A 16,118-nucleotide genomic window follows, 5' to 3' on the forward strand; every position below is an offset into this window, starting at 1 on the left:
AAGAGTAAGCATAATAATGGTGAGAAGGGTTTATATTTACAGATGGCTTACCCTGTTGAGGTGAGATAGGTCCTGGTGGAAGATATTTCATACAAGGTGGCATCTGAGCAATAAGACGTCTATGGAGAAGGTAGTGGAATAGAAGTCACCGACGTATCTGAAACTTGGCTATCTATCAGGTGAAAAGTACCTGTGGCCTGGGAAGGATGTGGCCTTAGATGACGTATTGATGGCAGAGGAGGTAGTGTGGCATAGAATATCACTGTGATGGCACAGTGTGATGAGAATTCAGTACCACTGGTCAACTCTGATATTTAGGATGCTGGTGAGCAGTTGCAGAGACAGGAGGTAGTGGTTCTTAAGTACCTGAATTTGAGTCAATCTGAATAGGAACAGTTATTAAATTGCTATGTTTTCTTGTTGAGACAAAAAGACTTTCTGACTCAGTTTCTTGACTCACTGAAGGATGTAGAGATGAAGCCACGGACAATTAATTCTGCTGTAGGAGCATGAATATCTTGTGACTGATTATGCGGCTTGAGCAACTCCTTTGCAAAGAAGGTGGTGGTATCATAAGGTTTTGCTTTGGTATAATATGGTTCATATGATGCTTGTCTGGCAGCTTTTTAAGATAATCATAGATTTTAGCTGGTGGTGGGACAAAATGCTGAATGAATATTTTCAAGTTAATTATGGGGAATAGAGTTTCCAGCTCTCACGTGGCGGAAGTTGATATGAGCCTGTAAGTCTCTCTGAGACAAATAGGATCTCTTGCATCCTTGAACAGTGCTACACACAAAGACAGAACCTTGACTATGCTGCTCAATTTGCTGCACAAAATTACTACAGCTTGGGCATATCTTATCCCCTTCTTTTCCATGTAAAATAGCACAAGTGTAGCAAAAAGCGTGCTTGCATGGAAGCATCCGCCCATAGATTTTAATCGGTAATTCGCATTTGTCACAGAAATGTATTATGGTTTCATCCTTTTTACCTAAAATGTTTATCTTAAAGTCCCAAAAAACATTTTCAACAGATTCTCGCTCATCTAGTAAAGATTCACCCCCAGTGGAATGATACCAGTTCTCCTCACAGGAAGGATCGCGTCTTTGTGCGTTCTCCATGACTCTCCTCACAGAGCACAAGGGGAGCGGAAGTCAACCTTATATCCCCAGGGAGCGCATGCGCTGTACTCTCCTGACCACAGGAAGTAAAAGTACATCCAGGTCACCATATTTTTGACCCTTTATTATCTACTCCCATTCCTGTGAGAAAGTCAAGCAGAAGGAGAGCGTGAATATATGAAGTGTTTCGGTTCTGAGGTTGCTTAGGCTTCTCTTGTTATGCTTCGGGGCAGGGGGCGGGTGCGGGGAAACCAGCCTTTAATTGGAAAAAGAGACTAATCTGAAATGGGGAAAAAGGAAAGCGTGCATGTACACGACGGCATGCGCAAATGCAGTAGTACCTGAAGGCCGAAGCCTAGATGCTGTAGATTTAGCTTCTCAAACTTTTCTGACAGTGTACCCATAATGGGAGAGAAGAATAAACTTTTAAGTGTGAGGGTAAGAGGGGCAGAGTTCTAAGTAATTTTGAAAGTAAGATATTTCTTTGAATAGTTGTACTTTAAAATTATAAGAATATTATATGAATATAGATTTCTTTTTAAGAATGTTTGTTTTAATAAAAAATACTGCTTTTGATTACTTAATTAAGTCACTTGAATCTTTCCCTGCCCCTAAAGTCTTTGAGTAATAGTGAAGTGCCAGGAATTTGTTCCAGGATATGCACCAAATCTTGTCACACACTGCTGAATCCTCCCACACTATTGGTACACTAGTTTGTGATGCACAATATAGAGTGGCTCCTTTACTGAATACAAGGTCATCCAGTAGGACTTGGAAATCCTTTTTATACAGAATCCTTTATAATGGTATTTGTATATAAGAGCATTTTTTTATACATGAAAGTTCAAAGTTAAAATCCCCAATGAATTAGGGACATGATTTGTAACATTATAAAATGCCTACCCATATCCCTCAATTTCTCATTTTGTTTCTTTAAATATTATATTCTCTTGGTATATTTGTATGTTTATAGAGTACTAACAGCTTGGAGTAGAGACCTTAGTAAAATAAAAATTTAAGAGATAAATAATCAGTAGTGATGACTACTCAAAGATGGATACGAAACATGTTAGATATGGTCATATTTGTTTGTGGAAAGATACAGCTGGTTATACAGAAATGTCGTTTGTACCCTCCTTTTGGGAACCTAGTCTGCTGTAAAGCGAGACTCACCCTTCCTGTGAGAGCTTCATTTCATGTACAGAATAAGTGTTATCATTCTTATTTACAAAACAACTTTGCAAAGGGAGTGATGAACTACCATAGCCAAATATGCCAAATTGTTACTTAGGCTTTTGATTTCTTTGGCCTTCTGCCAAATAGCTAATGCCATACAAGCAAATATATGTGTATAAGGGGACCTTGTGACTCAATGCACACCCTTCTTTTTGCAAATTACCTGAAGTGGTTTTCAAAGCTTTTTCTATATTCAGAAGGCTGCAGCTGCTCTGAGTGAAGTCAGAGTTGGGGAGTCCTGAGTCTTTCCTCCTTAACACTCCCGCACCTCTCGCATCCTTTTGCCCCCTCCTATAGTCATCTTTTAGGCAGTTCAATGAAGCACAGTTTGACGACCACTTCTCAAATACATATTTTCTCAACTGATGTATAAAATGTTTATAACCATGTCATATATCCAAGAGAATAATAGATGAGCACCATTTATCTACCAGCTAGCTTAAGAAATAGAGCATTATGAGTGCACTTGAAAACTGCTGCACCCTCATGATAGGAAGGAACCATACTGAATTTGTGTTCACCGTCCTCTTGCTCTTTTCAGTTTTAAAAATCACGTACATATGTATGTGTATATACATATATTTATAAAAATATTGTTTATATTTGCATGTTTTTCACTTCATAGGGATGGAATAATACTGTGACTTTCTTTATTCCATTAACAGTATATTTCTGAGATACTTTTATGACATTGCATGTATTCATTTTCAGTATTCCATTGTGTGCATATTTTATAATTTAAATTTTTTCTATTGATGAATAAGTGGTTTGTTCTCAGGTTTTGGCATTATAAATGCTGCTGTGAAACATTTTTCTTCTTTATTTACATTTATTTTTAATTAGAGGATAATTTCTTTGCAATATTGTGTTGGTTTCTGACATATATCAACATGAGGCAGCCGTAGGTATACCTATATCTCCTTTCTCTTGAGTCTCCCTCCCTGAAACATTCTTGTAGATGTTTCTTGTACATGTTCAAGAATTTTTCTAGGGTATGTGTATAGGAGAGGAAGTTTCTTGATGATAGAGAATAAGCATATTCAGCTTTTCCAAAGAGTTCATATCAGTGTATCAGCAGAGTGTAAAAGTTTTGTTACTCCTCATCTTCACCAACATTTATTAACAGACTTTTAATTTATTATAAATTTGTTGTAAAATTCATATCATTATGTTTTTATTTTGTGTTTCTCTGATTAAAATTGGTTTGCAGCTTTTCTTGTTTTCTTCCCCCCTCACAACTAAAGACTTTTATTGGGAAAAGGAAGTTGACTTAAAAGTGGGTTCCAACATCCTCACTGCCTGACGCAGCCAGAGCTGCCTCTACAAGTCCAGGAAAGAAGGGACCACCCTCAGTAGGCTCAGATGTAGAGGTCAGAGTCAGTCTGTTTGGGTTTCTAGAACTGGCAACCAGGAGGATCCAGCTTCCAGCAATAAACCCCATCCCGAAAGTAGCCTTTATGAGGGGAACTGGGCTACCTAGCCCCCTCGTTGCCCCCTTTGCCTCCCCCTCAAGTTCCCAGATGCCTCAGTGCCCAACCACTGTCTCTCTTGGCAACATCAGCTCCAGACTGCCCTCCAGGAGGGCTTGGGTGCTCATTGGCATCTGGCCAAGCTGTTGTTGTCCTCTGAGTCTGACAGAGGCTGCTGATCGGGTGGCCGCTCTCTGATCTTCACCCAATCAATGTTGTCCGGCCAACTGTCTCAGATCTGAGCATCCCAGTTCAGGAAATAGTTGTCATTGGCCTCAAAGTGACCTTCCTCTATCTCCTCGTGCAGCTTGAAGAGCATGATCCTCACACCTCCATCACTGGAGAGTGTGGCTGCTTCCTGACCTTCCACATCCTCTGAGGCCAACATGTCATATTTGCTGGACCCTTCATCCTCCTCCTCCTCATCACTGTCCAAAGAGTGTTTGCCTTTGAAGTGGCTCCTAGGGCCCCCTACCCCAGTCACAGGGTCCACTCATTTTTTCTTGGGGACACTGATTTCATCCTCCTCATCCTCATCTCAAACACCTTGGAAGGTAACTTTCCTCTTTGGCATGACTGGATGGAAGGACTGTCCCCAAACTAAGGATCTGGAAAAGGTGGGGGAAGAAAGGGAGAGAGGTTTTCTCTAGGGCTGCATCCAGGCCACCTACCCACCACCCGCTTTTCATGTTTTATAAGGGAAAGAAAGTGAAAGCCGCTCAGTTGTGTCTGACTGTTTGCAACTCCATGGACTATACAGTCCATGGAACTCTCCAGGCCAGAATACTGGAGTGAGTAGCCTTTCCCTTCTCCAGGGGATCTTCCCAACCCAGGGATCAAACCCAAGTCTCCTGTATTGCAGGCAGATTCTTTACCAGCTGAGCCATAAGGGAAGCCCATGTTTTATAGGCCACTTAGAATTCTTTGGTCAAAAACCTGTTTGTATCATTGGACCATTTTTCTATTGCACAATTTGTGTTTTTCCTTATTTATAGGGATTGTTTATGTCTTTCTGATACTAATTCTTTGCCAGTTACATGACTTAATAATTTTGTCTCCTCTAAGTTGCCTTTTATTAATTTATTTTTTTTAGGTAAAAAAAAAGTTTATTTTAATTCCAAGAAGTCCTGGAAGAATGTTATAAAATTTGTACTTTCAGCATTACTACATTTTTTTCTTTTATTTATTTATTTATTTATATATATATAAATTACTTTATTTTTTTAATTAGTTGGAGGCTAATTATTTCACAACATTTCAGTGGGTTTTGTCATACATTGATATGAATCAGCCATAGAGTTACACGTATTCCCCATCCTGATCCCCTCTCCCACCTCCCTCTCCCACCTCCCTCTCCACCCGATTCCTCTGGGTCTTCCCAGTGCACCAGGCCTGAGCACTTGTCTCGTGCATCCCACCTGGGCTGGTGATCTGTTTCACCATAGATAACATACATGCTATTCTTTCGAAACAATCCCACCCTAAGTTGCCTTTTAATTACTTTGTGGTGTTTTGTGATACACAAGTTCTCAATTTCGATGCTTCAGACTTATCAGTCTCTTCTTTATGATAGGCATTTTACTGATATACTTAGAATGTTTTCTCTAACCTGAGATCCTAAAAGATATTTTCCCTTAACTTTTTTTTTAAAGTTTCACCTTTCAAATGAAGTCTTCTTTAATAGATCTGCAACTGATTTTGTATGGTGTAATGTAGGGTTTCAATTTTATTTTTTCATCCATATAAATAGTTAGCCCAGAACCATTTATGAAATAGCCCATTATTTTCCCTTCTGATCTTTAGTGGCTAACTCAGTCATATGTCTCGTTTTCACATATGCAAAGTCTTATGTTTCTGGATTCTCCATTCCATTGGTCTATTTTTTTATCTCATCCTAATTACTATCACTTTATAAGCTTTTAAGATTTTGGAGAAGGGAGAAAATCTCCTCAGCTTTTCAGGATCATTTTGTCTATTCTTGGCCATTTGCTCTGTGAAGATATTTTAGATTGGTTGGCTATTGGAGAGAGGGATGAAGGAGTTATTAAGGAAAAGAAAGGGAGAGGTTTACAAATAAACATTTGCTCATGCTACAGTTATTCTAAAGTTATTCTAAAAGTCAACTCTGCTTTTGAAGTCAGATATTTTCAAAGATCAGAAAATCTGCCTGCCTACATTTATTCACATCACTATAAATACTCTGTGAGATGCACAGGGATAATGTCATTTTTATTTCTTCTAAGATTTATTTCTTTGGGATTTCACTGTTTCTTGGGATGCATTGTGATAAACATGGCCTCTGCTGTCAGGCATACTTATGTTTAAATTCCTGCTCTGCTACTTACTACCTATGTTACCTTAGGAATAATACTTAATCATCCTGAGACTTATTGTCTTTTTGGTCTGTGGGTGGTGGTGGTAGAGATTATGATGATGATAATAATAAAATATCATTAACCTACTGTGTTATTTTTATATTGTTGCTATAACAAATTACCAAAAACTTAGTGCCTCAAAACAACACAAATTTAATATCTTATTTCTGTAGGTCAGAAGTCTGACAAGGCTCTTCCTGGACTAAAGTTTTCTGAAGGATTCCTTTCTGGAAACTTTGGGGAGATTCCATTTCCTGCTTACTCAGATTATTGGCAGAATTCAGCTCCTTGCAGTTCCTTGTTGGCTGTCAGCTGACAGACAATCCCAGCTTGTGGAGGTCACCTGCATTCCTTGGCTTGTGGTCTGCTTCCTGCATCTTCAGAGCCAACAGTGGTGGATGTGAGTCCTTACCTTTCAAATCTTTCTTGCCTCTTTTTCCATCACAGAGATACAAAAGAGAAGCACAGGAGAAAGACCATGTAATGATCAAGGCAGAGAGTGGAGTGATGCTGCCAAGAAAAGCCAAGAATTGCAGGCTGCCACTAGACACTAGGAAGAGGAAAGGAAAGGTTCTTCTTTAGAGCTTTCAGAAAGAGCATGGTCCTGCTAACACCTTGATTTTGTACATCTAGCCTCTAGAACTGTGAGAGTATACAGTTCTTTTGTTTTCACCTAGTTTGTGAAATTTTGTTATGGTAGCCCAGGAAACTAATATAACCACTTACCATGTTTTCTCAAATTTGTTTTTCTTTGAAGTAGCATATGAAAAATGATCTTGTTAATTTCCACTGTATAAGACACCTACATTCGAACATATGTCCTAAGGTACATGCAGTACCCTAAGAAAGATTTGTTTGGCATAGCCCCTAATAGTAGAATGAAGATCAATAAGTTAAAGTTCTAAGGAAACTGATTTTTAGTTCAATATATAAAATAGAGTTTTCTAACAATTACAATAGTACATGGCCATAAGAGCTACCCTCATCGTCAGACCCCATACTTTTGGTTGAGGTCGTGGAACTAGTTTTTCATGAATGTTTAGGATAAAAAATTAACTTTAAATGGTCTTAGATGGGGAGGAAAGGATTGGGAGTTTGGGATTAGCAGATGCAAACTATCACATAGGATGGAAAACAATAAGGTCCTGCTGTATAGCACAGGGAACTATGTTCAATATCCTGTGATAAACTATATCGGAAAAGAATATGAAAAAGAATATTTTTGTATAACTGAGTCATTTTCCTATATAGCTGTACTTCCATAAAATTTTAAAAAATAAAGAGAATTAGGTATTTTCATGGTAAACAAAAATTTTTTTCCATTTTAACATAAAAGTCTGAACTGTTGCTTGCTTACATAGATGTATATAAGAAAAATACAGAATGCTCTTACCAACATTTTTTGTGTATAGTACAAACAATTGGTTGGTCTGGAATAGAACTCAGTTAAGTGATCGCCTATATTATAAGGCAATTGAGTCTACTGATCAATTGGTAGAATTTTTTTTTTTTGAAAAGCAGCAAGTCATCCCTTTATTGAGTGTTCCCTATGTGGTACAAGAGCTATAGATGATGTCATCACTGCCTTAGTTGATTTTATACTCTGGCTGAGTTGTGCAGTAGACGTTTGCTGGGTGCCTTTACAGGATACATTCTCTTCCTAACAATACTCAAATTTTCCTTCTTATATCCAGCCCTGTCCTTCATAGGCTATGTGTTTCAGGTTACCTAATCAGGGTGAGTTTTACTTCTCTTGTTTGGAATGCTGCTAGGAGGTCTGTGTGTCCCTCTGGAGATTAATAAGAAATATGTAGTCTTAATCATGGCTGGCAACTGTATAATTGCCAAGAGAAGAACCAGTTTTAGGATAAAGCTGACACTGAGGATGTCAGAGCAGAAAGATGTAAGGAAATTGAGTCCTTGAAACATCATTGAAGTATTAGGTCAACCTATATCTGGATGATCCAGTTAAGTGAGAAAATAAATCCACTTTTTGTTTAAGCCAGTTTGCATTGGGTTTTCTGTTTATTCCAGCATAAAATCTTATATGTTCATTAAATCAACTGAAGAACAATAAATGACAATATATAAAATATGCAGTCCAGTGCTAGATATACTAAACCACTAGCAGCATCAGCATCATTCCAGAGAACTTGATAGAAATGCAAATTTTCAGGCCTCAAACTTTCTGACTCAAACTCTGCAGGTGGGGCTCAGGAATCTTAGTTTTAACAAGCCCTACAGGGGATTCTGAGGTATGCTAAGGTTTGAAAACCACTACCCCAGAAGTTCAGGAAAGGAAGACTTCATGGAGAGGGTGAGACTGACTAAATATAGCAGCAAGATAGACTTTTGAAAAGAAGATGTGTGAACCAGAATGAATAAAGGCACAGAGGTAGGAATGAAGGTTATTTATTGAGCATTATCTGGCTAATTGTGACTTTAATAAAATAGTGAAGGATTAAAATTTCCTGGGAAGTAGGGTAGTAGAGAGTTGGTGGCAGATATTGTTTTTATTTTTTGTCCTGTTACTCTCATTTTTTCTGAACTCATTAAAAGTTCCTGAGCAATAGAATGAAATGCTGCTACTCTCCATTGCAGGCAATATATGTTGAGATCAACCTGACTGGACTATAGCCATAGAAAATTAAGAGCATCATGTCACAACACGAGGGTGGGCTAGTCCTACTTGTATTGGTGTCAGGTAGATAGAGAAGCCTCCTTCCTGTACTTCAAATTTTTGTTTGAAGTGAATTACTTTTATCCTGTCAAAATCTGACAGAAACAGGGTGACACCAGCAGTAAGAATTTAACCTGCCCTGGCTTTATGAGATTTTGGATATAATTCTTTGTCTTCTTCCTCCTTCCTTGCCACATTTTGTGGGAGAAGTTTCCACCTTAAACACTCATGTCCTGTCCAAGGTTGTCCACCACCTGCCCATACTGTAGGCTCTGTTTGATAATGTGTGCTCGGATGGAACTATTTACATTTCACCTTTTCCCTGAAGTACTGTGAGCCATGCATAATGATGCAGCCTGTGGAATTATGGAATTGGAGCTCACTTCGGCTCAGAGGGAGTGCTAGAAAATGAGAGAGAAGCATTTTATAGGTTAAAATGCTAACTGCTGCAGTAAACCAAACTCTAGATCTTAAAGTCTTTTTCCCAGACTTGTCTAGACCTAAGTTTATGGTGGTAGTGGTGTGTGTGTGTGTGTGTGTGTAAGTGACAGGGGGTGTTGAAGGAGGAGAAGGAAGAGTTTTAATCTAATGATGCAAACACTCTTCCTTATTGACAACTAGCTTTCTGCTACGGAGTGCCAGAACAGTGAAGAAGCATTTCTAAAGCAAAAGCACTGTGTAGTGTATTTAGTCATTGTTTAATTAGTCTTGTTAATGGGACTTTAGTTTTAGAGAGGATTTAATGGTCTCGATATTGAGTGACCTTGGTATGGCAAAGACAGGTGTGTGTCCTGTTTGTAAAATGCAAATAATGGAAGTGGCTTTGGAGGTGAGCCAAAAAACCATCAACGCCAAGCTAAGGTTACTTTACATCTGCTCGCTTTGCAGGTCAGATTGAAGGATGCCTGAGACAAGCAATAAATCCTTCCCCTCTGCCACTATGGCAGGATGAGTCAGCCAGTGAATCACTTATTTTTTGTTCAGATAGACCAACCCATCATTTCCCTTGCTTTGGTGGTCTAAAGTTTAATTTTTTTTCCTTTCTTACGGGATAAGGGAGTGATTGTGGAAAGAAAATGGTCAAATTATGGGCCACTAGTGAATTGTAGGGCTAGATAAGTCATTTTGACCTCACACTTTGCTTGGAGAAGCACCTTGGAGCTATGCTATCTTGTTCCCTGGTGGGACAATTTCTGCAGGCAGAATGGTTTCCATGGGCACAAGCTGGCAGAAACTTGGATTTCCAATGGTTTTTTTTTTGAAAAGGTGGTGCTTTAATATTCTTAACTAAAGACTGATAGTGTAATTGCTGCACGTTTTCCTAGAGTATCTAACCAGTTTTTGCTAGCTCTGGGCTGTGAGGCTATTGGGGGATGAATATGTGCATGGCTTCCCTTCTGTACTTGGAAGGTTTCAAGCCCTGGTATGTTTCTAATGGACCCTTTTAAATGCTCCACTTCTGGATTCATTTTCAATTATGAAATGCATCTCTAGCACTCAGTGTGAGTTGTTTGAAGCTAAAGGAAGATATTTAGTTTGACAACCCCCACAGTGTCTGTTGTGAAATGTTTAACATGAGATAAGGCCCTGCTGCAGTCAGCATACCCATGAGACAATTGACAGGTATGTAGTAAACATCTACTAATGATTAGACCCTGGGGTCAAAGTGAAGATACAAAGATGTTAAATATCTAAATTATCTGCATACAACTGGTTTAGTGATTTTGTTGTTTTGTTTCTTTTACAAAATTTACTGGGGTTTTTTGGGTTGGTTTTCCTGTTGGTGAGTACAAATTACCCTTAGACTGCAGTTCTGCCTCTCTACTTTCTCAACAGTGTGCCTTTGGGTAAGTCTTACCCTCTCAGTCTCAGTTAACTCAACTGTAAAAAGAGATAACCCTTGATCTTTGTCAGACATAGAATTTTCTAAGTGTACTGAATAGTCCCAGTTGAAGTCTAAGCTGGTATTACTCTACTAATTGGGCATCTCTGGGCACATCTGGAAGGACTGTGAGGCACATTTGCCAGGAGTCAGTTCTTATAAAGGACCTCAGAGTCTCTTAGAAAAGAACTCCTAAGGAAAAAAAGCTTCAGTCACATGAACTTGCCACAGAAGTAGTGCTCGGAAGCCAGAAAAAGGGAAATAGCAGAGTCTTGATAATCAAGACTAAGCAGAAAGATAGTTGGTGCACTTTAGTCTAAGCAACAGGCCAGAACAGCCTATATTGTAGTTTTAGTGAAATAAATGTAGGAGATGAAAATCACTTTGGGAGGGCTAAGCAAAGAGCTATGACAAGAAAGGAAATGATGGTCACTAGAGACTGGGTTCCACAGACCTTCTAAGCATCAGGAGAGAGGTTGTGTCTATTATCTGTTCCTGGACTATGGGATTTACCCACTAGATGGAACAGTAGTTTTGCATTTCCTCTTCAATGTATAGATAATAATTCAGAGATCTTGTTATAAATAAAATTTGATCAAGCAAAACTGGATGAAAAGGTGGTGGTGGTGGTGAGGTCTGGTGTTCTTACTTTAGCTATGGGCCTGGGATGTTGAAATAATCAATTAGAGATTGTGAGTGCAACATGGGCAGGAGCTCCTCTGTGGGAAAGAAGTTGGCTGTTGCTCTTAGGAGAGCCGGCTTCTGCTTCACAGAGTAGGATAAGGAGGCAGGCAGGTAGGAGCCTGATCAGAGAGGAGCTTACAAGAAGATTGACCATGCATCCCAGTCTGCCCCAGGTAAACCCAATATGTACCTGTAGTTATGGCATAATTATTAAGGGGATCCTCTTTTCATCCCTCAACTTCTCCTGTTTTAGATGGCAGATTATATGGCATGGCGCTTGAGGGAGGTTGATCAGTCCTTTTGAATTCCTATGCTGCTTTGCTGTCTGGCCCTTAAGTTGACAATTACTTCACTTTGTCTGAGGCATCTGAAGTGCTCTACTCCCCTTCTGTTAGGTTCCTCTTCTGTCTGCTTCCTTGTTACTCTTTTCATACATCTCACCCTCTCCTTTTTCCCATCTCTTGTCTGCTTCCTTATCTTCCTCTCTTTTCCCCATCCCAGGCTCTTGGGAAATTCTTTATGCTTTTGACTTTTATGACTTTAATGGGGATTGTGTAGCTTGACCCTGGCTTTGTATCAGGCTGCAGTGGCCCTAGTACTTGATTCATTTTTGTCCTTTTGCCATTTTTGAGTTTGATGACCAAATACACAAACAAGAATTGTCTCTTTGTTCTATTGGAAGAAGTCAACCTTGCACATCATTTACATATCTTTTTAAAAAAGTGATTTATTTATTTATTTATTTTTGGCCTTTTTTAAAATTTTATTTTTAAAGGCTGATTCATGTCAGTGTATGACAAAACCCACTGAAATGTTGTGAAGTAATTAGCTTCCAACTAATAAAAAAAAGGAAAGAAAATAAAAATAAATAGAAATAAAAAAAGAAAAAAATAAATAAAACACTCTAAGTCTCCACATCAATTTAGCTATTTATGGGTAAGAAAGGGCTCAGAGAATAGTCCTCTAATAGTACAATGTCTTCTGTACCACTCACCTTCATGCTCAGAGTATCTGGTGATGGATAAGGAGATGGTGAGGCCCACAGAGCGCAGGGCTTGTTCCTGGCAGGGGATCACCAGTAGAGTCCTGGCCCCCGCTTTCCAGAGGCCTGTTAGCAGCCAAGGTGTCTATGGCCCTGATGCCAGAGGCGTTATTTTCAGGATAAGCAGAGGCTGGCTGGCTGCTGGAGACTGAGTTGGGGACCTTTGACCAGTGCCCACCTGTATTCAGAATAGCATCACGAGTGTTATTTATTTTTTTAATTGGTGGAAAATTGCTTTACAATTTTGTGTTGGTTTCTGCATATGTACAACAAGAATCAGTCATAATTTATCTATATCTATATCTCCATTCCTTCCCTTCCAAACCTCCTTCTCCTCCCCCCATCCTACCACTCTAGATCATCACAGAGAGCCAGGCTGGGCTCTGTGTGTTATTTAGCAACTTTTCACTAACTCTTTTATACATGACAGTGTCTATATGTCAGTGCTACTTTTTCAATTCCTCCCACCATCACATTCTCTCATCGTGTCCACAAGTCCATTCTCTATCAGGTTCATCAGTAATGTTTTCCAGTACTAGATTCCACATATATGTGTTAATACATGATACTTATTTTTCCCTTTGTGACTGACTTCACTCTGTAAAAGAGGCTCTAGTTTCATCCACCTCACTACAGCTGACTCAGATTTCTTCCTTTTTATGGCTGAGTAATATTCCATTGTATAAATGTACCACAACTTCTTTATCCATTCATCTATCTATAGACATTTAGGTTGCTTCCATGTCCTGGATATTGTAAATTGTGCTGCAATGTACATTGGGGTACATGTGTTTTTTAGAGTTGTGGTTTTCTCAGTGTATATGCCCAGTAGTGGGATTGCTGGGGCATATGGTAAATTTATCCCATTTTTTAAGGAATCTTCATACTGTGTCCCTTAATGGCTGCATCAGTTTATATTCCCACCAACAGTGCAGGAGGATTCCTTTTTCTCCACACCCTCTCCAGCATTTATTGTTTGTAGATTTTTTGATGATGGCCATTCTGACTGGTGTGTGGTGGTACCTCATTATAGTTTTGATCTGCATTTCTCTAATAAGGAGCAATGTTGAACATCTTTTCATGTATTTATTTGTCATCTATATGTCAGAGTCAAGGCTTTGTGAAATTTGGTACTGCCTACCTGTTAACCATGGTCCTGGTCTGAGAGATGGTTAACCTCCACTATAGCAAATACTGATAGCAATTTTCCCCAAAACAATATGTACCACTATCCTTAAAGGAAATGTAAGAAAATAAAAGTTCCTTGGAGATAACCAGGAAAGCCTAGTCATCCTACCTGGACTTCTGCTAATAGAGCCCATTTACCTAATGTCAGGATTTGGCCCACTCACACTCTTCTAGCATAGGACAGTGAAACCAATAGCTGTATGAAATGTGTAGATTCTGTATTCATCTTCATTATCATTCAGTTTTTATATTTCTAGGGAGTGAAGACAGTTAAACACAAGAGCAATTTTATAGGTTTATCAGGGCACTGATGTCATCTGGGGATAGCATACTTCACTTAGGAATCATGTGTGAAAAACAGAATCAGACACAAATCACTGAGAAATGCAGTTAATGTTTTATGAGTTCATAAATCCAGAGCTATGACTAACACTGGGACCTCCAGTGGAAGCCTCCAGCCTTATAATTCAGCAGCTCCAAGGATTAATTTTATCATACAGAGTTTGGGCCGGAACCTGAAATACATCTGCATGCAAATTCAGACCATGGAGAATAGCTGAACACATTTCTGCATGGAGATTTGTGAATGTGCACTGCTGAAATAACCTCATAAGGGGCCTTTGAGTTGTCACTTGCTAGTTCCACATACAGTGTGAAGTATCCAGGACAGTACATCTTCTGTTCAAAGCAATCCTCAGTGTTTAATTATAAGAAAACTAGTCATATAAAATTTGTGATTGACAGTCATTATCTCATATGATTATGTAGATTTGTACCCCAATTTTACAGAGAGAAAATTGAGGTTAAGAAATGTTAAATACACTGCTCAAGATCACAAAGTTGTAGAATTGGGCTTTCTGATTCCATGGCTGATTCTCTTCCTATAACATCACACTGTCTCTGATGAGAATCCAGTGAAACCAGCCCATCTCTTTTGCACTTTCATACATATTAGGCTTCATGGATGGTGACATATACATCCAGGAAGATACAGAAATGAGGATGCTTGTGGGAGGGCATCCCTATGTAATACATATTGTATTCACCAGGAAAGAATTTGATCAGAACTGGAGCTCCACTACACATCAATACTAAGGGGGAAAAGGCCCCTGTTTTCCATCTAGTGATCTGTTTTGTACAACCACAGTGGATTTCCGCCAGCCAAGGCTGACCTTAAATGGAAGCGGAGTTGATGACTACCTCTGTGGTATGAATTAAAGGGACTGGGGAGGCTACCTTCCCATCAACACTAGTAGAGATGTATTCTTTATTCATCTCTACTGAGAGATAAGTATAACCTTTTATTTTGAAATAATTAAAGACCATGGGAAATTATAAAAATTGTACAGAGAGTTTCGTGTGCTCTTTGCTTAGCTTCCTCTAATGTTAATCTTATATAAAAGTGTTGAATAATTTCAAAACCAGGAATCTGACATTGGTATAGTACTGTTAACTGTACTACAAGACTGATTTCGGTTTTATTAGTTTCTACATATACTTATTTATGTCTCTCTGTGTGTAGTATGTATGCAGTCGAAGTTGCTTCAGTCATATCCAACTCTGTGTGACCCTATGGACCATAGCCCGCCAGGCTCCTCTGTTCATAGGATTCTCCAGGCAAGAATACTGGAGTGGGTTGCCACTCCCTTCTCCAGGGGATCTTCCTGATCCAGGGATCAAACCCGGTCTCCTATCTCCTGCATTGGCAGGAAGGTTCTTTACCACTAGCACCTATGTCTCTGTGTGTAGGGCTCTATATAATTTTATCTCTAGATTTGTTTTTTTTAGTTTAAGGCTCTTGTCCTTATTGTAATACAGTCTTCTCCTTGGAGAGAGGTAGTGTGTTATGATAGAAGGAATGTGGGCTTTGAAACCTGATAAGCTTTGGATTTCATGTCCTTGGGCTTCAGTTTTCTCCTTTGTGAAATGGGCATAATAGTTTCTAAATCACATGGCTTTTGTGAGGATGAAATGGGATGATATATATAAAATGTCTGACCCAGCAAGTGTTTCTTTCCCTCATTTCTCGTTCCTTGAGTGAGGTAGCATTTGAAGCCATTTTCAATTCTTTGTATCCTTGATTCTTCCTAATAAGAGCAAGTTTTAATGGGCAGAGATGAGAAATGGATGAAAGCATTGTGAATAGTGGCATCAATGAAGGATTTCAATGATTTAATCATTTTGCCTGGCAGTAATCCTCTTGGTGGTGGTCTGTGGGTTGTTCCTGTATAACATGAATGTTCATAATATTCTTACCCCTATACTTTTGCTTTTGTCATAAATTAATATTTAATACACATCATAGTCATCACTTCATATAGGTCTTATCTAGAAATTCTACTTACCATTCTTATCACAAATTCAGAATCATATGCTGAGGGGAAGTCTGAGGGAGTGATGGTGTGAAAGTCAAACATTTCTAGAGATTTGACTATTAA

At 38.9% G+C, this 16,118-nt stretch overlaps 2 pseudogenes; both read right to left on the reverse strand.

Moving 5' to 3' along the window:
- Positions 1 to 259: 259 nt before the first annotated feature.
- Positions 260 to 1,124, reverse strand: LOC133052573 (E3 ubiquitin-protein ligase Hakai-like; annotated as a pseudogene).
- A 2,630-nt stretch (positions 1,125 to 3,754) lies between these two features.
- LOC133052574 (CD2 antigen cytoplasmic tail-binding protein 2-like) lies at positions 3,755 to 4,403 on the reverse strand (annotated as a pseudogene).
- Positions 4,404 to 16,118: the final 11,715 nt, after the last annotated feature.

This window comes from Dama dama, chromosome X (assembly GCF_033118175.1).
Source record: "Dama dama isolate Ldn47 chromosome X, ASM3311817v1, whole genome shotgun sequence".
Taxonomy (NCBI): Eukaryota; Metazoa; Chordata; class Mammalia; order Artiodactyla; family Cervidae; genus Dama; species Dama dama.